The 26545-nt window shown below is 35.6% G+C and overlaps 1 protein-coding gene and 1 long non-coding RNA gene across 2 annotated transcripts in view; one reads left to right on the top strand and one right to left on the bottom strand.

Moving 5' to 3' along the window:
• The window catches only part of NALF1 (NALCN channel auxiliary factor 1), a 541718-nt gene that overhangs the window by 180830 nt on the left and 334343 nt on the right, over positions 1 to 26545 (top strand). The gene's annotated exons all lie outside the window — the stretch shown is intronic.
• LOC308496746 lies at positions 1435 to 25495 on the bottom strand. The gene is made up of 4 exons (XR_013993219.1): positions 25467 to 25495; positions 24623 to 24730; positions 21514 to 21665; positions 1435 to 2611 (listed from the first exon to the last, which is right to left on the bottom strand). It is a non-coding gene; the product is annotated as an uncharacterized lncRNA (long non-coding RNA).

The following is a 26545-nucleotide window of genomic DNA, read 5'->3' on the forward strand; positions in this document are numbered from 1 at the left end:
AGTGCTATTAAGAGAAAGAAAGAAAACAAGGCAAAAACTGGGAGAAATATTTATAAAACACATACCTGTAAAGGACTTATATCCAAAATATACAAAGAATTCTAAGAAAACAAGCAGCTCATTGGGCAAAAAGATCTGAACAGGTTCCTCAGCAAACACAGATTTTTAGAGGGCAAATAAACATATTAAAAGATGCTCAACATCGTATATCATTAGGGAATTGCAAATTAAAACCAGATACCACTACATACTTATCAGTATGGCTAAAATTTAAAACTGCCAACACCAAATGCTGACAAGAGTGTGGAAAACAGGAACTCTCATTCATTGCTCTTGGGAATGCAAAATGGTACAGCTATTTTGGAAGACAGTTTGGCAGTTTAAGACTAAACATACATATACCAGATGATCTAGCAATCACTCTCTTTGCTGTTTACCCAAATGTGTTGAAAACATATTCACAAAAAAACTGGCACAGGAATGCTTATAGCAGGCTTATTCATAATTGCCAAAACTTAGAAGCAACCAAAATGTCCTACAATAGGGCAATGAATAAACAACCTTTGGTGCATCCATACAATAGGATATTATTTAGTGCTAATAAGAAATGAACTATGAAAATACAGACATGGAGGAGCATTGCACACATATTGCTAAGTGAAAGAAGCCGGTCTGACAATGCTAAATATTGTATGATTCCAACCATATGAAATTCTAGAAAATGTAAAAGTGTGGAGACAGTAAAATGATTAGTGGTAGCCAAGGTTTCTTTCGGTGGGTGTGGTGGGGTAGGGTACAGAATAGGTGGAATACAGGGAATGTTTAGGGTAGTGAAAGTATTCTGTGAAGGTGGATACATGTTATTATACATGTATGAAAGCCCATAGAATGAACGAGTAGTGAACCATAATGTAAACATAAAGGTAGTTTGTTTTAAACAGTATCTCACTTACGTTATTACATTTATTAAGGCTTTCATGGAGGATGTGTTAAGTTTGCAACTCTGCTTTTGTAGAAAGTCTATATGTTCTCTACTAGGGGAATGTTCAATATGCTCTTTAAAAAAATACCATAGAATGCTATGCAACAATTTAAAAAGGAATCAACTAGGGTTACACGTATCCTATTTTAATTAAGTAGGATGTTTTTAGCAAAGGTAACATACGGTAAAAAAAAACAAAATGGTATTGACGAGCACATGCTACAAAAGTAAGTCTCTCTTTCAGTTTGGAATAGGGGTGGGGGATTTGCTCACGGTGTGCTTTTCCGGGAGCATCTTGACCCTCTCATACCTTCTATTTGTTTTCATTTACCAGTTTGTTCTAGTGATTGTTCATATTATCACATAGCAAATTTCCTCAAATTTCACAGCCAATCACTGACTACATTTAACATAATTTGACCAGTCTCTGTTAATGGGTCTTTAGGATATTTCCAAAGTTTGATTTATTAATAAGGTTACAATAATCATTCTAGTATATATGTCTTTGTCCACATGAGCAAATATATCTGCAGAATAAACTCCTATAAATGGAATTGCTTGGCAAACATTTGAGTACATTTACATTTTTAATAGATGTTGCCAAATCTTTAAAGAGCTTATGTAAATATCTATCAATGGCATTAGAAGAATATAAAAATCACTATATATTTTTCCCCCCCCGCACTGAGGCCATTCAGATTCAAACTAATGCATTTGTGAATGAACATCATTAACATTACTGATAAGGGCTTAAAGATAGCTGTCAATGTAAAGAGGTTTATATTATACGTGTATCATGGTTAAATAAAGCTAAATGTAGAAATATCAAATTGATGTGTACAGTATTACTTATTTTTATTGAAAATCAAACGTACATTACTCAATAGAAAAATAATTCATGTAAAAAGAAAAATACTTTACTCAGTAATTAAATATAAGGAAATAATCTAGGTCATCTGATCAACAAATCATTGGACATTTTAACTGTGGAGAATATCATACAAGATGAAAAGCAGTAGGGAAATAAAGATCTTCAAAGAATTTATTTTAAGGGAATTACTTCTCAATGGTGGAAAAGACTATAATACCATCATGTGCCACTTTATTTTACTATATCACAAGGAAAACACTTTAATATTATTTAGAATTTGGAGAGGTTATTAAACATCTACAACTTTGGTGTTACTTTGTTTTTTCCTAAGTAGCTGACAGTTATCCAGGAAGTATGTTTAAAAGAGAAGAAGGTAGGGAATGTTAATGTTTTCTGTTTATAGAATAAAATTACGCTCCCAGTTGTGATGGACTAGCTTGCAGCTGACAATTACTCTTATTGAAAAAGACTGATAATGTCAGATAAAATTTGTAAAAAATATTTGGGAGCATCAGAGAGCTGCTGAAGCAGTCACAGCTGGAAGGGCCGTTATCAAGAGAGAAGGGGAAACATTGACCTGAGCCAGACTTGCTGCATTCTGGTTTCTGGTAGGGGTATTTGCCACTGGCTGATAAAGGACAAGAGAATAAGAACTCAGACTCAGAGCAGCTGCTGAGAGCAGAGAAAGCACTAGAACTTCCTGCAGCTTCTTGGAGCTTGGCATTGAATTTTGCCATGGGATCCAGGATTGAAGAACCCTGAAAGATGAGAGACACACAGAAATTAACCCAATGCTCAGTATGAATTCTGTCTTCAGTTATTTATTAAGCGACTCAGGACAACAAAACTGAAAGCACACCGATACTCTAAGTATCTTTTCATACAATTTTTTCCCTTGATCTGTGGTGCTGAAGAAAGCTAGAAGAATTATTTCAGTAGTAAGCTCAGTGTGGGGTGGTTGAGTGGAAGAGGCACATGCTTTAAAGTTAATTAGACATAGGTTCAAATCCAGTGTCTGGCATTTATTGGTCATTTAGCCTTTGACAACGACAACAAAAGTTACATCAGTTTCTATGTATATAAACAGAGGGAAATAATACCCAAACTGATGGACTATTAAGAAAGTGGGAACTAACAGCATGCTTCTGTTAGTTCCCACTTGCAACAACGCTCCATGTATCAGCAGAAGCTATCACACAGCCGTGGAAACCTGTCATTAAAAATTCACTGCGCAATTTTTTAATTTGCAATTAAATTTAGTATCAAGGAAACATTAAAAATTATTTTATTATTGTAAAAAAAAATGTATCTGAAATTCAGTGGCAAGAGGAGTTTCAGTCTCCTGACTGTGAACTTTTCTCTCTTTCTCAATGTAAAATCCAACTGCCAGGCAGGCCAGGCGTCCCTGGCTCTAACTCTTGGGATCCCCCTGAAGGCTCCACAGGAAGTGAATATCAGAGGTCCCATGGCTGCTGGCTGCCCAGTGATTGAGCAAGGAATGCCACAATGGGATTTAGTTTCAAAGTTCCAATGTTTTCTGGCATCAGGCATGATGCCACTTTCTATGCAGTTCAGAAAACCCTCTCCCCTCTTAAAATTGCAAATGTCTTTTTTTCATCATAAAAAGACAGTATGTTAAAATTTGAACATTGGAAATAAAGAAAATCATAGAGAAGAAAATAAGATTACTTATTTTCCTAACTGTCCCCTTTTATTGATCACTTTTCCCAAATAACCATATTTTATTTTTACTCAAGTTTTATTGAGGTATAATTGACACATAAAGATTGTATACACTTATGGTGTACCACATGATGGTTTGATATACATAAACAATGCAAAAATATGACCATGATCAAGCTAATTAACATGTCTATCCCCTCACATAGTTATCTTTTTTGCGTGTGTGGTGAGAACACTTGAGATCTACTCTCTTAGCAGATTACAAGTGTACAAATACATTATTATTAACTATATGGTCACCATATTTTAAATTATCTTCACTTCCATTCTTCCTTGCCTCACACACACTATATATGGAAATTTTTATATCCTGAGTTTTTCTGATCTCATTTTATTGGAAGCCTTTCCTATAAATTACATATTCTTTGAAAAGATGAATATGAATAATTGTGTCATATTCATTTTTGAATGGGAATAGTTTATTAAACCACCCCTTTGGTTTGCTAACTCTTCTTATTGATTTCTTCTTAGTTATGCTAATACTTTAAGTATATAAAGCTTTTATCTCTAATATCATTCAGTTGGTTACCGCACCAATGGAAATAATCATCTGAATAAAAATATGTATTATGTAATGTGTTTTGCAGCTTATATTTAATGGGACTCTGCTTTTGAGGAAGATTTTCACCGTCATGGGAATTGAAACACGTAACCCCTTCCTTATGGCAGACCACCCCATGCCAGGGCTCAGCAGTTAGATCAGTGAATGCAGCCCCTTCCATCCTTTGGCCAAGTGCACTAAGCAGAGGATAAACTGCAAAACTTAATGGCATAGCAGTGATCCAACAGTCTGCTGTGATATATGAGGTTTGCTGATTTATGCTCTGAGATACCCTGTTTCCACATGCTAAGATTTTCATACGTGTGACATTGTGCCAAGGTAGAAACTCTAGCACGACATCTCCATATAAGCTCCTGTCCTGAAATGCAGAACACAATACTGATATTCAAGTACAGTTAAAAGGGCTTCTGAGTTAAATAAGTAAAACATAATGAGAACAATTAAATGGGCGTCCATTAATGATAAATGACATGGTACGGCTGTGTTAAATGTTGGGCACTGACTCATGTATCCTCAACCCCCTCTCATGTCCCCTTTGCAACATCATCTTCTAACTTTGGTCTTTGTGGTCTGTCTATCCACGTCTCTCCTTAATGCACTGGTATGTCCTTTCACAGAAACTGTACACATTTAGAAATAAATAAATAGGGATTTATGTAGGACAAACCTCATTCCTATGTTCACGACATGTATGCTGATATTTGTAGATAAAGATCAGGAATCAATTGTTGGGAAGGAACAAAATAGATGAATTTCAGCTCAGTAACGTTCAATGTGCGTAATGATCTCTATTTTCTGTCCTGGCCATATAAAGTCTAGTTTTCATTTATTGGAAACTGAAAATCTACCATGTCTGGTACAGTGTCGGACGCATGGTATTGACTTAATAGGTGTGTGTTGATAAGTGCATAAAAGCTGACTTCAAAGCAGATGTTTACTTATTATGCAGGCAAAGCCAATGTTTTAGCTTTATTAATAGAATCATAGAGAAATAAAGAGGTGAAAATTTTACTTTGAGTAACAACTCCGTGAATTATGGCATTGAATTCCTACCAGCTCTGATAGTGTTTAAAGCAGTGCTTCCCAGCTTTCGCTATGCATGAAAATCACCTGGGATTTTGTCAAGATTCTGATCCAGTAGTTCTGGGGGAATTCTGCATTTCTCACAAGCTGCCAGGCAACGTTGGTGCTGCTGGTCTAAAGATCTCACTTGGTTTCAACATTGTGTCATAGTTGGCTGCACACTGGAATCACCTGGGAAGCTAGAAAAGCTACTGATGCTGATTCCCACTCCCAAGGTATTTGGATTCCACTGGTGTGCCAGGAACACTGGGTACTGAGGTTTCTGCCATTCCCCAGGTGATTGTAACACACAAACATTTGAGAAGCATTGTGTACATAAAACCGGTTCATAAACTGCTCCTAGATTGTTCATTTCTCTTAGCCCTGCTGAGTTGGCCCCAGCTGAAGTCCAGGATGTGATGTCTGATGAAGTATTGTTATCCACAAACTTGTAAAATTGGGACTGTGTGACTCTGGTTATTGCCTAACGCAGAATGGAGAGTAAAGTCAATCTGGGCTGCTGGCTATTTTCTGACATTTGAGAAATGGCAACATCAGTCTGTGTAGAGTTTGAAAAATGAAGTCAAACTCAATAAGAATTGAGAAGATCTTGGGGCCCTGGGATTTGGTTCTGCTCTTTTGAGATTCAGCTACGCTTACTGCCTTTGGCCTCCATAAACTATTTTTGCATCTTTGAAAGAAACCTCTTTGGGGGTTAGCTAGCTGATATCAAATTATTCTTGACTGGGATAATCACTGATCAATTTAAGCAACAGAATTTGAAAGTTCCACTGATTATTAAATTATGAATGAGTACATATGCTCATATATTCTTCATAGACATATACTGCCAAAATAGCATTTTTGCTGAAAACATAGGAAAGTGAATGCATGTAAGAGGAAGGATGCGAAGAGAAGGGGCAACCACGTCTTTCCTGATGACACGTGACCATTTTTATCCTACAACCATAGTAGAGTCTCAGCTTTTGTTGAAGCCTCACCAAAAAGAGACTGCAACTGTAGATAAAAGTTGTGTGAAGACCAAGGGAGACATTCAGAAAACCCATATTTCAACTTGACTTAGTCCTCTTTGTTCTCATGCAGGAAGAGGAAATTGCATGACCAGATTTCCCGAAAAAAAGTATGTTCATGCCAAAGTAGCTGGAAATATCTGGAAAATTAAAACTGATGCATGAAATTTGGTGCTATGAAATAATCTTTAAATAATTATGCACTTATTATGTTCTTAGCACTATGATATATAGTTTGCGGAGGTGAATATTCTACCTATCCATGGTCCCTACCTTTGAGGAGCTTTCAATACAGTTTCTTTACTTGTGTCTCGTTTTATAGGTGCTGATGTATTGGTCGGTAATTCAGGATTTAGAGTCTGGTCATCTGCATTCAGATTATAGCTCTGCCACTTTTTGTTGTGTAACCCCTGGCATCCATTTCTGTATATGTGAAACATGTGTGATAAAGGTATCCACCTCAATGAATATTGATAGGGTACTATTCCAAGCCTTTGATTTAAAATCTTTAGTCCTATCTATAGTGGTATGTAATCAGTCATTTTTAGCCATTATTACTATTATTACTGTCACTATTATTTTATCCCAAAATCTATATTTGTTTCCCCCAACTACACTGCTGACTCTTTAAAGACAGGTTTTTATGCCTTTAATCTTTCTCATTCTATCACACAGTTCGTCATATTGTCTCAAAGTCCAGGGGTAGTATAATAAATGTTGTTAACTAGTTAGCTTTTGGGGGATCTTTCATTATAAGTGTCAGGTCAAATGTATTTCTTTCCTAAAGCATTATTCTTAGAAATAGGCATAACATGCAAATGAAGCCTTCAGGAAAAAAAAAATCTTATAAGAGTATTCTCACAAATACTGTTTCCTTGCTGATAAATATTTCCGTGAAGTGATGGATGAAAGTTAACTCTGAACAATACCTATGGACTATTGCTTTGGTTTCACATTTATAAATCCCTAATCTTATGAAGAAAATTAATGTAGCATTAATTAACGATAATGAGAATGCTGCCAGGAAAGTAGGTTAAAATAGTTTGAATGCATTCCTACTTTATCATTATATTTAAATTAATAAAACCAAATGAATGGATATATCCAGGAATATTTAGTTTTAAATTATGTACTAAAATTCCCTGCCTTGCTTTTTAAATCCTAAAAAATATTTGCACTATTGCATAAATAAACCATGTTCTCATCAGTTTAGCTACAGGTTATGTCATGTCAGGCAGGTTATAATTTTTATTTTGTTCCTCTGACTAATGTTGTGGTACTTAGTGGTTGAGACATACAATTTGTTTATAACCTTCAGCACCATGTAAACTGGTTTTCGTCTTCTTTGGCAGAAGAATCTTCTAATTATAATTTTAAATGATTTCCTTTGCATTCACCAAAGCAATGAAATAATAACAAGAAGGCAAGGAAAATTATAAAAAAGTAGTAAATGAGTCTAGTCCTTTTGAACATAAGATTTTTGATTATCTTATCACACAGCTACAGGAGTGTCCCCAATCCCCATGATACCTTGGATGATGTCTGTTTCAAAATAAGCAGAATATAAGTTGAATGATACTTCTCATATATTCATTCAATCTATATTCATATATACATTCAATAATTATGATATGCCAACTACCTTCCTCAGGTCTTGGGAATAGCAACATAAATAGAGCACAGTCTCACTCATACAAATCTTTATACGTTGTTACATATATAAAAATAAAAGAATGCCAAGAATACAATGAGGACATGAAGCTGAGCACATTTATTTCCACTTGGGGTATGAGACATGATGTGCTGAGCCAAGAAAGCACCCTTTCTTTTAACTAGTTTTTGAAAGCCTAGTCTCCATCAGAATTTGTTCCTAGGTGCTAGGGACGCAAAGATGTATGTACTCAAAGCCTGGGTTCTGAGGAAGCTTCTGGGCTGGTGGGGGGAACCTACCTTCCTAAGCAAACAGTAGTGTTAAAAAAATATGCAGCGGCTACAGCAACGGTGGAGTAGGGAAGGAAAAAGGAAGGGAGAACTGAGTACAGGCTAGGTAGTGAGGGAAATTCTCAGATGCAATGTCACCTAAGCGGATTTTTTAAAGCATGAGTTGGAGGCATAGGGTTAGAACACCCCAGATACATTAGTACTGTGAGCAAAAACACAGATGACATGGCGTGTCTGTGGAGCTCTAAGTGTATTCGTCTGCACCATTGGGAAAGAAAGGAAGGCAGCTTTGTTCATATGCGTAGATGTGTTTACAAAAGTAGGAAAGGGTCAGATCATGCCAAGGTCTTGTGTCCCAGGTCACAGCGGTCAGGGTTACACTTGCTTTGCAGGTCAGTCTGGCTGCCATAGAGGATGAAGTAGAAGGAATCCATTTGCTCTCCAGTAAAGCAAATCACTTCTATTAGGTAAATTATCTCTTCCACGGGACAGCTATCTTTTTCATTATTTCTCTCAGGAGAACAATTTGCTTTTACTGGGCATGCACTGTAATCAATCAGCAGTTCCAACAATAATCAATCAGCAACTATTTATTGAGCTCCTGGTAATGAAATAATTTTACATACTATGTGTGCATGTGGAAGCCAGGTGCTAGCCACATGAGTGTCCCTGATCCCTCTGTTGCTTGACCCCTCTTAAATTTGTGATTTAATCACCGATCCCTTTCCCTGTAGCTCACACTTCTGCAGTCTCACCAACCTCCGTAGTGCTTCTATAAAATCAGTCTTCATCACGCCCCAGGGTCCTTGCCCATTCCCTGTGCCTGGAGAGCTTTTCTCCAAAATCTTCAAATCACTGCCTTCTGACTCATTTAAATTCTAGCTCTTCAAATACGAATGAGTAGGTTTTCCCTGACTCCTAGAAACTTGCTCAATTATCCCCTTATTTCATTACCCTGTCTTCTTTTCTTCCCTTTAAAGCATGTATTGCTCTCTGAAATTGTCTTTTTCGGTGATGATTTGGTTATTACCTAACTTGGTTATTACCTAACACCTTCCTCTTCCTCTGCCTTATCCCAGGTTGGAAGACTCAGTAAAGCAGGGACAACCTTCTGACTCATTCACTGCTGTATCCCCAGCACTTTGAAGAGAGTCGAGCCCATAGTAAGCATTCAATAAATATGTGTTGAATGAATGAGGAGAGAATTCTCATGAGAATACAGCAACATCAATGGTTGGTTTAGTCATACATTATTGTTTATATGTATGAGAAAAAAGAGATTTATGACTACTGGGTTATATTAAGAAAAATCAAAAATAACTTTGGTATTCTGAACAAAAGACACACAGAGACTACTAATTAAGTAAATTATAAAATTAAGACTCATTTAAAGGCTACTATAATTTCATCCTTTAAAACATATTTATTCTTACCATACAAAATTGTGTAAGAAAAAAAAGAAGCCACAATTACTTCAAAAAGCAAAATAAAATGATGTCTAATAAGAAAATATACACAAAACTATCACTGAGTCATGAAGGTATTTCATTCTGTTAGAGTTAGAAATTAAAAAAAAATAAAAGAGTGTATCTTTTAGCATTTTTTTCCTGAAAATCGTAAAATATATAATCTTCTTTGTCAACCTCTAATTGAACCTCTATAAGTCAATATTTTAAATAACATGTAATGAAGCAATGTTTTGGTTTATCTAGCAAGTTCTACAGAATGGGCACCAGACAATTTCAAACAATCATGCGTTTGTTTAAAAGCTTTCAATAGATGGGTATGTGGGCAAAGTCATCCATATTTCATTTCAGCTTATTTCTTGTTTGGCGACTTTGATTTTTGGATCAAGTTATGCTGGTTAATGGATTAAACAATTCAACAGTTTGGTATAGTGCCAGTCTGTGCTTCTCAGCCTGGTAGGAGGAACTCAGTTGACCTGCTTTATGCTTCCTTTTGTGCGGATTCCAACTGCACTAATTAGGGCACTCATTCTTGGAATCTCCTACTGATCTACCCTTCCATACCTCCAAAAAAATGTGTGAATTTCCATGTCATTTTTGTGTTTTTTTCTTCCCAAACATCTCTATCAAATTCAGGTTTACAGGTTTAATAACTGTAAGCTAGAGGGGGAGACCAAAACATACTTGTCAATTTGAGAAAGTCTTTTTTTTCTCCTATTCAAGCCTATCATGTAAGTGTGTAATGAATAGGTATTGCTTTTCATTTGGGCTACTACTAATAATTACAACTAACATTAGATAACAGTCATGTGGCAGTCATCGGGCTAAATTTTCTCTAAGCTTATTATGTTCAATTCTTCAAACAAATGTACCAGTTCATGAAAGTATTACCATTCCCATTTTATGAATGAGAGAATTAAAATTTAGAATGGCTAATTGAATTGTCCAAGAATAAGCATCCAGTAAGTAGTGGACTGAAGACAGAGAACATTTTAGAAATTTGCATTAGCTTCAAATGGTAATCATCAAGACATGAAAGAATTTGAGTTTCCAAGTATATGCAAGTCAGCAGTCCCACAGATTGTAGAAGGAACTCTAGTTGTTAAGACATTCATATATTCATGTTTGGTCAAAGCATTTCAATTATTGCTTACATGTACTAATAATTGTAATTTGGATAACTATGAAGCAGAAAACAAAAGTTAATTTACAAATATACTACTCTTTTCTTTGTTTGTAGAGCCATACTCTTAATGCTGTTTGCAAGGCTTGTTCCCAGCCCTGTCCTGAAACAGCGCTCTTTATCATTAACTGTAACTCTGTTCTATCTCATGTCCATTGTTATCCTTTTCTCTTCAATGTTACTGTACCATTTGATGCAGACACTGTAAGACCCTGAATATTCTCCCTTTAGTCTATCTCTCTTCTGCCTTGATGAGAATCACTGACTTTTCTGATTCTATCAACATTCGTCATTGATTTTGCCCCTGACCTCTACCATCCTTCTCGCCCTGAAAAGGAAGGAACGAAGAAAGAAGGAAGGAAATAACTGCCTCTGGGTCTATTTTCCTATAATTTTCCCACCTCTTATGTTTTTTTTTTTCCTCTTCTCTGCTTATGTAAATATTTCACAATTTAGCTGAAGCCCCACCTCCAAAAAGAAATCATTTACATTGCTCCCAGCTCTATGGCTTTCTCCTTTCTCTAAACTTCTGATGTAACACCCCATGTTTTAGAAAAAAGTATGTTTTCTGATTTGTTCACAGATGTTAATGACATTTTATTAATAACCAATATATGGAAGCAACCTAAGTGCACAGCAATACACAATTGGATAAAGAAGATGTGGTACATATATACAATAGAATACTACTTGGCCATAAAAAAGGAATGAATTAAATCTTACTACTTTTGAAAACATGGATGGATGTGGAGGGCATTATGCTAAGTTAAATAAGTCAGACAGAGAAAGACAAATACCGTATGATCTCACTTATGTGTGGAATCTAGAAAGCAATATAAATGAACAAACAAAACAGAAACAAACTCATAGATACAGAGAATAAACTGATGGTTGCTAGATGGGAGGGGCTTTGGGGAGGCTGGGTGAAAAAGGAGAAGGAATTGAAAAATATAAATTGGCATTACAAAATTGTCATAGGGATGTAAAGTACAGCATAGGGAGTAATATTGTGATAACTATGTGTGGTGCCATTAGTGCTAGACTAATCAGGGGGATCACTTTGTAAATTATATAAATGTCTAACCACTATGCTGTACACCTGGAACTAATATAAAATAGCATTGAATGTCAACTGTAAATAAAACATTAAAAACCATATAACTGAGCATCATAGTATCTAGAACAATGAGAGACCAATTGACCCATTTTGTGATATACAGAGGTTGCCAAAAAAAAGTATACACATTTTAAGGAAGGGAAAAATTATTAATATTGTAATAATACATACTGATAACAAAAGATGTATACAAGTAACATTGGACTTCTGCAATTACAAGAGGTGCTGAAAGTAGTTACTATTAGCGTCAAGACACTTCTGATTATGGCGAACTACTACATGAGAAACGCTCACCAAAGTGTCCACTTGTGTACAATTTTTTTCGCACCCCATATGTGTGTGTGTGTGTGTGTGTGTGTGTGTGTATAATATTCTATTTTATATATAATAGAGTATATACATATAAAACATTGGGCAAATGTATGCATGCCAGACTTAAAAGACAGTTTTCTGGATTTGTTTTATACTATTATTCAATGTCTTAATAAGAAAGAAAAACTGAGAAAAGACGTTTAGGAAGGTGATAATGTGATGTTTATGAGGTCCACGTCATAAAGTCTCAGGGGAGTGTCAACTTCAAATATAAAATGGTCAGTTATTTTACTAGCAAAATGAGTTTGTTTATGAATAACAGGAAATTGCAATTTGGGACAAGCAAGCTATGGTGAGCCATAGGCAACTCCTCAGAGACAAAGGGAAGGCTAGCTTTTATTAGGTTTTAGGAGGAAATTGGGGAAGGTTGTTTGAAATACAAGTTCTTTGGCGAAGAAGAGTTCTAGACTGTGGCAGTTTCTCCTTGGCTGCAATTGGTGGTTAGCACATTTTTACTGGGGAAGAAAGGGATTTTCCTTCCTTTTTATTAAAAGCAGGAGGTAGAACTCCTATGAGAAAAAAAATGTCCTTCCTTGTTAAAATAATTCTTATCTTCCTTCTTCCTGTTGGTTATGCAAGGAGTGGTACTTGTGTAAAAGCTTCCCCACCAGGGCTTCCTGGCTCCATTGTAACTGAGATTTCCTTTGTTTGTTTTCACAGGAGAGAATGAATGGATTAGATGGAAGTAAGGTTAGTGACAGGCTAATGTTTCAGCATTCCTGATCTAGAATGATCATTATACAAAGATGATTATAAAATGATGCATTGTGATAGAATGATGGAACTTGAAATGACATCAGAAAATGTCTATTCCAGCTATTCATATTCTAGATGTGATGGCTGTAGAGTAAAGGGATCTGTGACTTGTTCAGTGTCAACATAGTTCTTAAAAGTTCTTGAGTGTCCTGATTTACTATTTTTTTTTTTTTACATTTGACATTGTTTTCAGAATTTCTTATATCTGTTTTTTATATATGTGTTTTATATACATGGAAAGCTTTAAACAATTATTTCTTGAAATGTCATCTATTTGGAAATTGTCCGCCTTTAGGTCAAACTATACATGTCTGAACATCTGAATATGCTATTGAAACATTCTTTGGCTTATAAAGAAAACCTATTCCTCCCCCTCCAAATTTTTTTAAATGGGATATGATTTCAGAATTACCAGAGCTCCCTGCCTAAAAATACATGTGTGTCTTATTTTGCATGCCTATCCTCACTGAAGACAGGTGCTAAGTTTAAATAGAGCTGCACTAATTGAAATCTGTCAATGAGATCTACACACCTGCACTTTCATGTTTTGTTGTTTTGTTGTTGTTGTTGTTGTTGTTGTTGTTTGTGAGGCTTGTTACACAAGTTTCTGCTTTCATTTTCACTTTTCTGGGCTTTCTTTCTCTACAGAGCACATGATACAATAATCATATTCCATTTAGTCCCTCGTTCATTTTGAATATAATGTTTATGCTCAGTTTGTCTTAAAGTAAGTATCAATTGCTGTCAAATTTAGCCTGTAAAACTTCAGGATGGAAGCAGCTAAGAGTGAAATTTTTTTTCACCCTCTATTATTGGGTTTGGTGAGAGAGTTAGAGGCAAGTGACATTAGCTGGAAGAGGCAGTTGAAGACAAGGTGAAGAAGAAATCATTAAAATATGTAAGAGAAAGAAAAAGTCAGAGAGGATCAGTGATCTTGGAGCATGCCCATGTGTGGAAAACTGTAGAAGCTGAGGTTTTATTAGGAAGGTGGGTTACTAGGGAAGGGCAGAAAGCAGAGGACAGAGGAAAGTGAGGAAGATGCAGAAAGGGATCTTCTGCAGATGTCACGTCAACCATGCCCAGGCCTTTGCAGCCTACCCTCATTTATATTTCCTCCCCCAGGGACCAGAATCTAGAAGGGCCATACGCAGGTGTGAATAACCCGAGGAGGTAAAGACAAATAAAACGTGTGTGTGTGTGTGTGTGTGTGTGTGTGTGTGTGTGTGTGTCAGAGAGAGAGAGAGAGAGAGAGAGAGAGAGAGAGAGAGAGAGAGAGAATAGTTAGATGGAAACAGGTAAATACATAGATACATGGAGAAAGATGCATTGATACAAGATAGATACAGAGATACATACAGCATTTGTCACCAAAACATTGAAAATACACATATCCCATTACAGATACTTACAGTACCAAGTGTGGTACATTAGACTCCGTTTAAATTAAATAGCCTACGCAAAGATGTCTTGACAACCGTACATGCTATACAAATGATAGCTGTCATATATTGTTATTATAATAATATATTAACATAAATTTAAAATTTTATACCCATAGTAGGAAATGTAGAGAACTAAGACATGAGTTATTCTAATATCTGATGTAGGAGTATTTTCTTTTCTAAACCTTTGAAGGGGAAATCGAAGAGGAGATAGAGAAAAAAAGAGAGAGGTGAGAATGTGATGTGACTGAACTATGTCGTCCTGGATTGCCTTTCAAAAGTGAAAGGAGCACATGTGAAATATTTCTAATATTTCTGTCTCTCTATAATCTGTATCAGACAAGATGAGTTGTCCCTCAATTTGATGTCAGCAAGGATATGTGGGGACTTATCATAAAGAAAACAAATCATTTGCTACTTAAGACCCTGACAAGTCTGTGCATGTCTGAAGTCTGTGCAGTCCTCCAGCCAAGCGACTTGCAGGCATGAGTTCTGCTGTGTATTCTGCTTGTTCACAGCCTGCCTTCTGGAACAGGGAATTTGGAAGACGACCTCCAGCCTAAATTCTAGGTGTTAGGTTCCCTCCGTGGCATTGTTTCTGTTAGATTTGCCAAATTTGGGAAGCAATTTTCCATTTTTTAACTAACAAAAAATCAAAATTAAGATGATTATTCAGCTGCTGTCTTAGACACTATTTTTCTCCCTTTAAAATATGTCAAATAGTATTAAAATACATGTTCAGATTCTGGTCTTAATTCGTAAAATAATGAAACGATACCTACATGGAAGGAGTTGGGGGGGGACATGCATAAGCCCCCAACACAGGGGAACACAGAGCAAGCCCCGCATATGGCTGGTTTTATAATTATGTATTCTAAAAATATTGCAAAGTACAGCATAAAAAATAAGCCATTTTCCAACATAAGGTAATATTTCCAGAATAGCATTATATTTAAACATTCAGTTCTATAGATTCAAAAGCTGGGAGGTTTGAGTTGAGTTATCGAGGTAATTGCTTCAGATTCCTGATGGACTAGCATGAATCCTCATCTTTTCTGTTTAATAATTGATCTGTCAATCACCCCAGATGTGAGAGTATTAAAAATATATCATCACAACATAACAAACCATACATGTTTTATAAACCATAACACACAACTCCTTTTTGTCTCAAAACATTTACCTTTTTATGCCATACTTAGATCATACTTGTATATGCAAAACAAAATCTAAATCAGCTATTACTAATTAGAACAAAAATAAATTTTTGTTCCAATTATTCATTCAACAAATGCATATTGATGGCTTACTCTATGGCAGAATGGCAGAGACAGCAGGTGGAAAGATGATAAAACAGTATCCATACTTTTAGGGATTCTAGTGGATGAGAATGATACGTTAACTTTGTACAGTGATGGCTTTCTAGTACTCTGAGAAATGCCTGTAGTTAGTTTAATGCTATTTTTGGACAGAGGATGATATTTGAGGTTTTTATTTTTTCCATTCTTATGTGGATGCTGAAGGGCGTCAGGAAGAAAAATGAACTAAAGTCGCTAAAGGCAGAGAATTCATGGTCCATAAAGGGGTGATGAATGAACCAGAATGACTGTCTGGGATTGTGCATTAAACTCAAAGAGAGGGTAGATAGAGGTGAGAGTGGACACACAGCTTACCAAACTTCATAGTGTATATTATGTAAGAGAATGGACTTCATCTGATTAGGAATGGAATTCATCAAAGGCATAGATAGATAGATAGACAGAGAGACAGACAGACAGACCGACAGATACATATAAGCATAGTTACAAAGATAGTTAGATGCATAGATAGCTACATAATCTACTACAGTGTGTGTGTGTGTGTGTGTGTGTGTGTGTGTGTGTGTGTGTGTATTCCCATATTTTTTTCTGTTTTCAATGAAGATCACATCATTACTTTCTGGATTAGTCTAACAGCTTCCTAACTAATATTCTTGTGTTCCAAGATCTTCTCACTCCTACCAGACAAGAAACCTCATATAAAATTATCTATCTATCTATCTATCTATCTATCTATCTATCTATCTATCTATCTATCATCTGTCTATCTCTGAAGTTAGAAGTCATAAGAGTTGGTTACTCCATTCCTGAAAATGAATGTAGTAAAGAGTTCCTGAGAATGACGTCAGTGTTTGTAGCTTTGTGACGAGATGAATGATGCCGTTAGCAATCAAGATGTGGAGACAGGGCAGCTGGGGAAATAAGGGAAAATACTGAGTTGTGGACTGATTTTGACAAAAGATGTCCATTAACCTAGAGGTGATATCCAATAGACAATCAAAAGCTATAGATTTGAAGCTCAAGAGAAAAGAGCAGAGTCGAAGCCCGATTATAGATTTGTGAATCAAGAGTGTTTTGATTGGACTTACATAATTGCTAAAACCTCAATCGCAGTTTTCAGTGATGTGATTTCATGCCTTAGAGCATAATACTATGAATTCCTTGTACATAATTGTAGAAGTACATTTCACAGATTTTGTTTGTGTTGACCTGAATGAACACATGGATAATGGGTGAGAGTAGAATAAGATATTAATGATTACAACTATATTTTGTTGTTTTCAAAAATAGCATCCTAGAGTCAATGGTCGCATAAATAAAAATCAATATTGACCATTGATATAAACCTGAGAATTTCACAAAGTTGACTTGGCGCTTTTGATTGTACGTCTAGAAATTTTCCTTCTTTAGTGCACATTAATCTTATGGGATTTAATTCAACTCCATGCTCGGTGTATGAGAGATGGAACAGAAAGTGGAAAATACAACTTTCCTCAAGTAAGTTCTTATGAAGTAGAGCGCAGAGTATAAGTACCCTGTTACTTATAATAACAGGTACAAGTAAAAGGGATGTCCTAAGAGATACGGAATTTAATTAGGTAGCCTGTCAGTAAGGGGAAGATTCACAGAGAAGGAACACAGAAACCTCACTTCTTACCCCGAGGTTAAATATGTTTGTTACAGTAACACTTTGCTATTTTAGTGCCCTGATTATTGAAGATTGCTGACATTTTTAATAAATTATTTTGTAGTAAAAACATGAATAATAATTTTATAATATGTATGTCATTTGGCATTCCATGGGAAAACTAATCAGGGTTTTGTTTGTTTGGTTTTTAGTTGTTGTTGTTTTTTTTTATAGCATTTGCAAATTGGCAGTATCACTTTAGACAAGATCTCCATTCCTGAATAAGGAGTGAAAAAGTATGACTGAAAGAAAGTTCAAAATATTGCTTAAAACTCTAACAGTCTCTCGTTTTTTAAATAAGGGCATTGCGAATTACCTCAAGCAACTGAAAAACCTTGTTACCTTTTGATATGCAAAATACTTGAGCAAATTCATTTTAGCTAATTATCTTTTCCATTTGCTACATATTTGTGAGCACATTGAATCAATACACTTTTTAATAATGTGAAACATATTTTATGAATGTTAAAATGATGAAGTGTTTCTCAGACATTTGTGTTACATAAAAGGAGATGAAGTAAAGGGTAGGCTGCTGTGATTGAAACGTGTTAATTCTAACAATTTTGCAAGTGGCCTCAGTTTCTAATTGAGCCTCAAAAAACAGCAAGAGATCAATTAGTACACTCACTTGACATTCTGCTTGAAAATAATGACATAAAGGGGTAGCCTAGTGAAGGGAAAGTGGGGATTGGGGAATGAAATGCCTTGCTCTGAGATGTCAAGGGTTTGTTACAAGGGTAGCAGGCCTTCATGATGGTTTATTTTAAAAAAAACAACCAACCAAAAAACAAACAAACAAACATAAAAGATCAATCACATGGGTGAGGAAGGTGTCCATGCCATTGAAGAAACATAAATCTGATTTGTGCGATAGCTTGTAAATTTTCAGAAATATGAATGAATCATTTTACCTTCATAATATTTCTACATTCCATGTAGACATTACTGAGAAATGAAAGCAGGATTACATTCATTAGTCATTTTATCTTTTTCTTTACTGTTGTACTTTCAATGAAGATAAAAACCTGTAACATTGCATTCCTGTTTTCCAAATGAACTGAGTTTCACAACAAATCCGACATGATAACTGCTCTCAAATTTAAAGAAAATTAAGCAAACCTATGGACTCACGTTTCTACTTTCTCTCTGCAAAGCAGGATGTTGTTAGGCCTAAGGTGAGAATCAATAATAATAGAAGGCGTGGAGAAACAGAGTCTGTTGAGGAGGAAACATTTCTCTCTTACCATCCTAGGTTATTCTGGTTGGTCTAAGAATTAAATTGACATGCGACTGATTACCAGGAGAAAATCAAATTTAATTTCATACACACAGGGGCTCCATAAGAATGTGAGGTCCACAGGCCGTCAGGCAGTCAAGGCTTATATGACATCCTGAGCTGGAGAGAAGGGGGTAGGGATCTGGGACATCAAAGGAGAGGAAAACCATTTTTAACAAGATGGAAAAACCAGTGTTTGGTAAACATGTTTGTCATGCCATGAAGAGACAATGAGATACAAGAAGGACTTTAAACAGACAGACTTTGCTAAATTTTCCCCAGTCTCTTACACCCAGTTCTTATTCTTCGTAATTATCATCTTTGGTAATAATTCCCTTCCTGTCCAGGCTCCCTTTCTAAATTCTTTTAGGCAGTTAAGGGGGAGGTAAAATTTCTTGCTGAGTCTTTTGGAGCTTCAGTTGTTTTCAGTTCAAAATAATCTGCGTGCCGAAGGGGCTCATTCTGAACCCCAAAAAGTCCTCAGTTACAGTTGTTTCTCCATAGACGGATTTCATTTGATTCTTTGGTCTAACTTGCATTCTAAGCGGCATTTTTCTTTAAGCACTATGTGTTTGGCTTTAAAATATAAGTTTTATAGGAAATTGCACTCCAAGGCTTATAGGGAAGAATGTGAACTGGTTGCTGACATTTGGGCAGCTGTCATGTAGAGAAAATACATGTAAGTACAAAAGGGACTCCTTCATTAAGGTTTTACTGCCACATATTGAGAAACAGCTTTCCCCTCACCCATAGTGAATGAAACCGAAAGGAATATGACTTCCTGTTAAGTCATGGACTCCATTATAGGCTTTTCTAATAATAATCATAAGGAGAAAAAAGCCTCCAGAAATCTGTTCATTTTCATAATATGTGGTCCGATAAATTAGTATGATGGAATCAAGCTGGTGCACTGCTTAAGTTCACAAGGTACTCATTTCCTTTCATAAGTTTTCTGAAAATCACTCTCTTACTCCCATATCCATGGGCAAGTAATAATATGTTTTCCAGGTAATTAAAACATTCTCAAGTTCACTGGCACAGAGAAAAACCACTGAATCAGTTGGATTAGAAATATTTCAACGGTGGACAAAAATCTCCTTCTTGAGGCGTTGATTCCATTTTCATTGGCTATACCATCTCGACACTGCCTCAGTTTTTAGAATTGCTCCTTTTAGGATCCTGTGGAGAAGCACGACAAACGATATGCCACTCTGACACTGACTCAGCTTTAGGAATTCATCCTTGCAGTGTGTGGTAGAGAAGAATGAGAACTGGAATGTGCCTTTGTTTATTTGACCCCTTTCTTATTGTACATAATTTTATTGTTTCCACTTTTTAGTTATACATAATCATTTCAAAGAGCACCTTTGCATACAACTCCTTTACAGTGTCTGTGGTTGTGATAGATGCAAAAAGTGGGAGCTCAGTGTATTTTTTTGAAGATTTTGACATATCCTCCATCTTATCAGTTATTAGTGAAATACGTTAAACATCCATTGCCATGATTTTCCAATTTTATGTAGTGCCTAGGATTAACACCTTTTTTAAAAAGCCTTTTATAATCTACATAGTAAATACTTTTAAAATAGATGTTACTGAACCAAAGAAATACTCTAGATATTGAGTGAACAGCTATAGTTTTTCTGCTTTGAATATGGAACCCCTCATGTATCATTCATACACTAAATTGACTAAGCTGGTGTCTACATTACCAAAACAACCTGTCAGTTCAGAGAAAATAATCAGTCAAAACAGTTATTTGGTGTCAGGTAAGAATGAATTTTCTCTTTTCAACAGGTTTTGTTGATGTCGTAGCTTAGACTAGAAAGCACATTTATTCCAGAAATATTACCCTTTCTGGGAAAATGTAACATTCCCCTGGCCTGGAAGATAGATGGAAGGGGCTGTATTAGGAATGATGAAGAGGAAATGAACATTGGGATTAAATGGAGCAAAAGAGGCCTAGTCACTTTTTTTTTTAGCGTGTCATTTATAAACTTTGATTTTTTTTAGAAACATCGTGTCTAGACCACCACCAGCACCCCACGTGAAATGTAGCACTAAGATATCTAGAAATGAAATATGGAAAATTATGGTGTTTTGCAATATCCCTAAGGTTCTTTTAAACATGTTCTGATATACAATACCTTACATAATAAACTTCACGTTAAATAAATTGCTTAATAACTTAAGATGTAGCTAATTATTTGGAGTGGGTGGGTCATATCTGTGTGCCCTTTCCAGCTGAATGCAAACAAGTCAACATCTTTTCCTAATCATTAGGATGCTCTCTATTTAGAGCTTTTTATCAAAAACACTGAACCATTTTTTTGTTCAAGTTACATTGCCTCTGGGTGAAGATGAATCTAATGCTATCTCTACATAAAGCTGCAAGTAGAGATAGGTTAGGATCAGCTTATCAGACGGTTGTGGAAATTTAATCTTTAAAGGTAAGAAAAAGTGATACTGTAGGAGTTCTGTGTCTGCTCTATAATTGTTGGTTATTCTTCAGCACAAATAACCCTGGGCCCCTGATAGGCAAATGAAATCATATGTATATGTGATTGATGCATGCTGGGAAAAGCAGAGGGTAATGCATAAGAAATCTATTTGTTAAAAATAGAGATTTGTAAATGTCTGTGTTTTAGCACATTTGCATGTGTTACTTTTAACAATGGTCTGAAAATATAACCTAGTACTTACCTCAAAAATCTGGAGCTTCAGCATTTTTCCTCATCCTACTTTCCTTTTCCATCATCCTTTACCTTACCAAGACGACAAGTGGCTTCTGGTGATGGTGAGTGAGCAGTCAAAGAACATGATGATCAAAAGAGGAATTGAGGGATGGCTGGGAGCTAAAGGTCAAAGACCACAGATATGGGTGAATTCAACTTAACAATTAATGATGTCTGGTCTGCAATTCGCTATTCAAATTTTTACAACAAGAATTAGCAAGAACCCCAGCACCCATCCATAAACATCAACACATTGAAATACTCTGCACTCACTTAAAAAAAAAGGAAATTGTTAATGTTGTATTGATTTTTAAAATATCTCAGGATAGGTTAAACTTTAAAACAGAGCAATGTGTCTAGTATGCTACATTTTATGTAATAAAGAGGGAAATGTGAGTGTGTAAGAGTATGTGTGTGTGCGTGTGCGTGTGTGTGTAAAGCAGTTGGGAGGTATGTACGCTATAAGGTGAGAATGGGTTGGTGAGTATAAAGATTGAAGACAACAGAAATCTGTGTAAGAGTAAGAATTTTTATTCTATAATTTATTAAATCATTTTGCTTTTTAAATGATTGTGGATAAATTACTATTCAAAATAATATAATTCACTTTAAAAAAGAGACACTTTACAACTTCTTTAAAAAATTATATTATCCACTTCAAAACAAATAATAACTTGCCTAAAAAGAGTTACACAGATCATATTCTCTGTTTGATTTTCCCAGAACTACAGATTGAAATGTCTCTGATATCTTAAGAATTTTTACTAAGAAATTCCAATATACTGTGGAAGGAAGAATTATAATAAATAATTTGAATTTTAAGAGCTTCAATAATTGTCTACTATGTTTTTCTCACCCTTGCTCTCCAAAGCCACATATAATATATACGTACATTTCATTTGTATAAAATATATAATGGCTTCGTAGAGGGGAATTAGATAGTAAATCAGAAGAAAATTTTATACTATCTTTACCACTGTCTTGTAAGTACGTTTAGGTAATTAGGTAATTCAGTAACATTTCTGATCTTTCATTTCTTCATTTGTGACATGAGGATGATTATTCCTTTATCACAGAGTTATTCTACAATAAGGACTTAATGCTTTAATATTCAAAAATCTTTTACAAATGTTAAAGTATTATGTAAGTGGAAATTGATGATATTATGGTTGTTTTGTTATACATCTGGATGGTAGTTATGCTTCAGTCAAAGGCTATATGATGACACACTATGTACATCCCTATATACATGTTCATTCATTGTCTTGCTTTAAAATGCTCTTGCATGTCATTTTCTCTCCACCTAGAAAATACTTTCTCATCCTTTAGTACAAACCAATTTCCTTCCATTTCCTGATTAAATATTATCTAGTCCAGAAAGTCTTTCCTAATTTTGTCTTCTAATATTTGGCCATTCTTTGTTTAATTAATCAGTAGATATTTGTGACCATTTGCAATGTTTTAGAATTCTTAAAAGGTGTTTGGGGAGCACAGAGAATACCCCCCCATACACTCTTCTTACTTCACGGAAACTGTGCCATAGCACTGCATTTCTACAGAAGTTTTGTGCAGTTGACTCAAGCTATGCATATATTGATGGTGCAGATACTACATTTACTTATATTTAATTTAAGACTTTGGAAAATTTTTGCACTTAAAATTCTTAAGCATTCAAAACATTTCCAAGAGTAACTTTAGAGATATGGCTCAAGGGGAATTAAAGTATTTTCTAATTTCTTTACCCTGTTCCAAAGCTTGGAAATATTTCTTGTCTGAGTGATGTAGATATTCAACCAAAACACATGATCTCGCATGAAAAACAGTAGTACTTTACTGAAAAAAAATGCATATAAAGAAAAATTGCTATATATTTCTTTGAATACAGACTAAGAAAGAAGTCATGCTAGGAGATATCAAAATAGTGGAAGATTTATAAACCCTCTAACTTAATTATAATAAGAAGAACTTGAAAGAAAGACTAATATATAGCTGATTATGTGTGTATGTTTTATAATTTATGTTATCGTGCATTCTTAGGCAGAAACTATAAGATCAGGTGATACAAGCCATCATGATCAAGCTTGGAGCAAAACCCACTACATTCTTAAGAGCATATCCTTAGCAACAGTGGCAACCTATTATGTAATATTTTTGTTTTCATTTAGAAACAATAATTTTCCATCTTTACTGAGATACAATTGACATCACATTGTGTAAGTTTAAGATATAGGACCTGTTGCTTTGATATACATCATTGATGCAAAATGGTCACTACCATAGTGTTAGTTAGCACCTCCATCATGTCAGATAATTACTCCTTTTTTGTGATAAGAACATTTAAGATCTATCCTTATAACTTTTAATCATAGAATACAGTATTACTGACTATAATCACCATTCTGTGCATTAAATCCCCAGAACTTACGTAATCCTCTTATACCTGGAAGACTGTATATATCCTTTTACCAACATTTCTCCATTTCTCCCACCCTGACAGCCACCATTATACTCTCTATTTCTATGAGTTCAGCTTTTTTAGATTCCATATGTGAGGAATATCATACAGTATTGGTGTTTGATATAATGGCATACTGTAGATTTTGCTGGTCAAATCAGGTTCATTTGCTGATCTCTACAATTGTACGTGATGCAGTGAATCTGTTTCCCACATATATATGACCTCGTGTCAATATGTTTTTCTCTTTTTGATAGAAAATCACTATCGATGGTCTCAATCACTCCCATTTCCACTGCTATGACTAGTTTCTGTAATAGTTTCTGAAAGCATTCCCCATAGGATGCACTGTCTAAAGGATACAAATAAATAAATAAATAAATAGATAGATAAATAAATAAATAAATAAATAAATAAATAAATAAAGTAATAAAGTAATGACTTAACCTGACATGGGTCAGAAATGAAATCATTTTTGTTGGTGAACAGTGATTTGTTCAATGAACAAATCATTGAATAATCATTGACATTCCACCTAGTCAGATTGATTTGTAAATCCCTGGGGTGAAAGCAACCCCAGCGTTTTTTACAGTATTTTGTTTTTCTCTTTTCTGTAGCTTACCTCTGACATAGGCAGGAGAAATTCATGAGAGACAGAAGTATCAGTAGAATAAGCATTCTCTCATGGGCGTCTTTCAAAATGTCAGTCCACGAATCGCAGCATCGTCTCCTATGTAGAGGACAATTTCATTCCCAGTTACGCTTGGCAAAACTGATGCTTGGAGCAAAGAGGGACATAGAGGCTGAGGATAACATTTGGAACAGAACCCAAGGGACTACAGTGCAGTATGATTTCTGCTTAGGATGTCAGAACCTTGTCTAGACCTTCATTAGTGGGGAAATATGCCTCAGGTTTTGTTTTCCCATGGATTTTGAGTGTTCAGTATTTGAGTAGGGATGACAGGTAAGAGAGCCAGGCATTACATTCAGACATGTCTGGGTTAAATGTATATTGTCACTGAGGAACAAGAATACCTAGCAGCAGTGAGTAGTATCTTTACAACCATAGAAAGGAAAAAGAAAAGAATGCAATTATTTGAAAGTGAGAGCCTGCTCGCAGAAGCATATTATAGGAATGGGGACAGTGGGCTTGGAAAACACGATTGTCCTTTGCTAGGACTATGCTTCTGATGACTCAGCAGCACTCTCTCTGTAATTTTATGTCTGTTTAATTTAGCTTAAAAGTTCACCAAACAGAATTCTTTTACTGTCTTGTTTCTTCACGGTTCACAGCTTCATGATAGAGATTAGAAAAAGCTCAACACTGTCACTAACAAAAGATATGCACCCTCATGTTTCTAAATATGATTCTTTTAACCTTAGGAATCTTGATAATCCTAGAAAATATTTATCAAATCAAAAATATAGTAATAAAATTCTTATGGACCTTGAAATAAACAACCTACCTTGTAGTAGAGTGCTGCACTAACACCGTAATTTAGGAGAGAAAGAATTTGATGAAATTGCAGGGACAGTTAAGACAGAGATAATTATTAACTTAAAGATCAACCAGAACATCACATACTTCCCATGGTTGGATGGGTCAGCAGCAAAACTTTCAAGGTTCAGTTGGTCTGATCTTAAGCACATTCTACTGGGCAGAATGATGCTCGCTGAGACTATCAGTGAAGTATACGTTGTATTTGAGCTCCTAGTAAGCACGTATCGTACACACTATGCAGAGGGGAATGACATGAGTCCTTTCTACTGCAATGAGAGAGAGAGAGAGAGAGAGAGAGAGAGAGAGAGAGAGAGAGAGAGAGAGAGAGAGAGAGAGAGGAGAGAGAGAGCACCAGAAAGAAAGGATTACTTTCAGTACTGAGGACTAAAGTTTCTCTCTGAATAAACCAGACATTTTGGAAAACTCAGAGACACACAGGAATGATGACTAATTGGTTCAGGGGGAAACTTTGAGTTAAGATGTGCAGCCGTCCATCGTGCCCTCCGTGCACAGACAATTCCACATTTCTGTGCCACGTGATCCTCTGGGAATGGGATATCAAAGGAAGAGTATGGTTGAACTGGAAATACACTCAATATTTAGGAGCCTACGTGTTTGGCGTGGTTAGATGGTTGGGTGTCGTTTACTAAATATGTGCATTAGTTGCCATTTAGACTCTACCTGGCCTAAGAGTGGATGTGGAAAAGAGAATATGTGGACCAAGGTTCTTACTGCTGTGACAAAGTCATTTTGTGCAGTAGTATCAGAAACCTCTGCCCATCTACCAGGGAACCCACAGATGGGGAAGACATCCTGTGGTTGATAAATGTAAGAGATGTGGCAGACAGAAGGTCTAGCTGGGAAAGAATCCTGTTAAAGATTTGTGAACATTCAATTATTGAATTGCAAGGCTAGAGCCTTTCTGTTTCTCTTAGAATTTCCATTAGAGATTATCCTGTCTCATTCAAACAACAGCACATTATTCCACCACTTAGATTATCTCTGTTATTGTATGATGGTTCTTTGTGGCTCAGGTATTGATAG

The sequence above is a fragment of the Rhinolophus hipposideros genome, assembly GCF_964194185.1.
Source record: "Rhinolophus hipposideros genome assembly, chromosome: 4".
NCBI lineage: Eukaryota > Metazoa > Chordata > Mammalia > Chiroptera > Rhinolophidae > Rhinolophus > Rhinolophus hipposideros.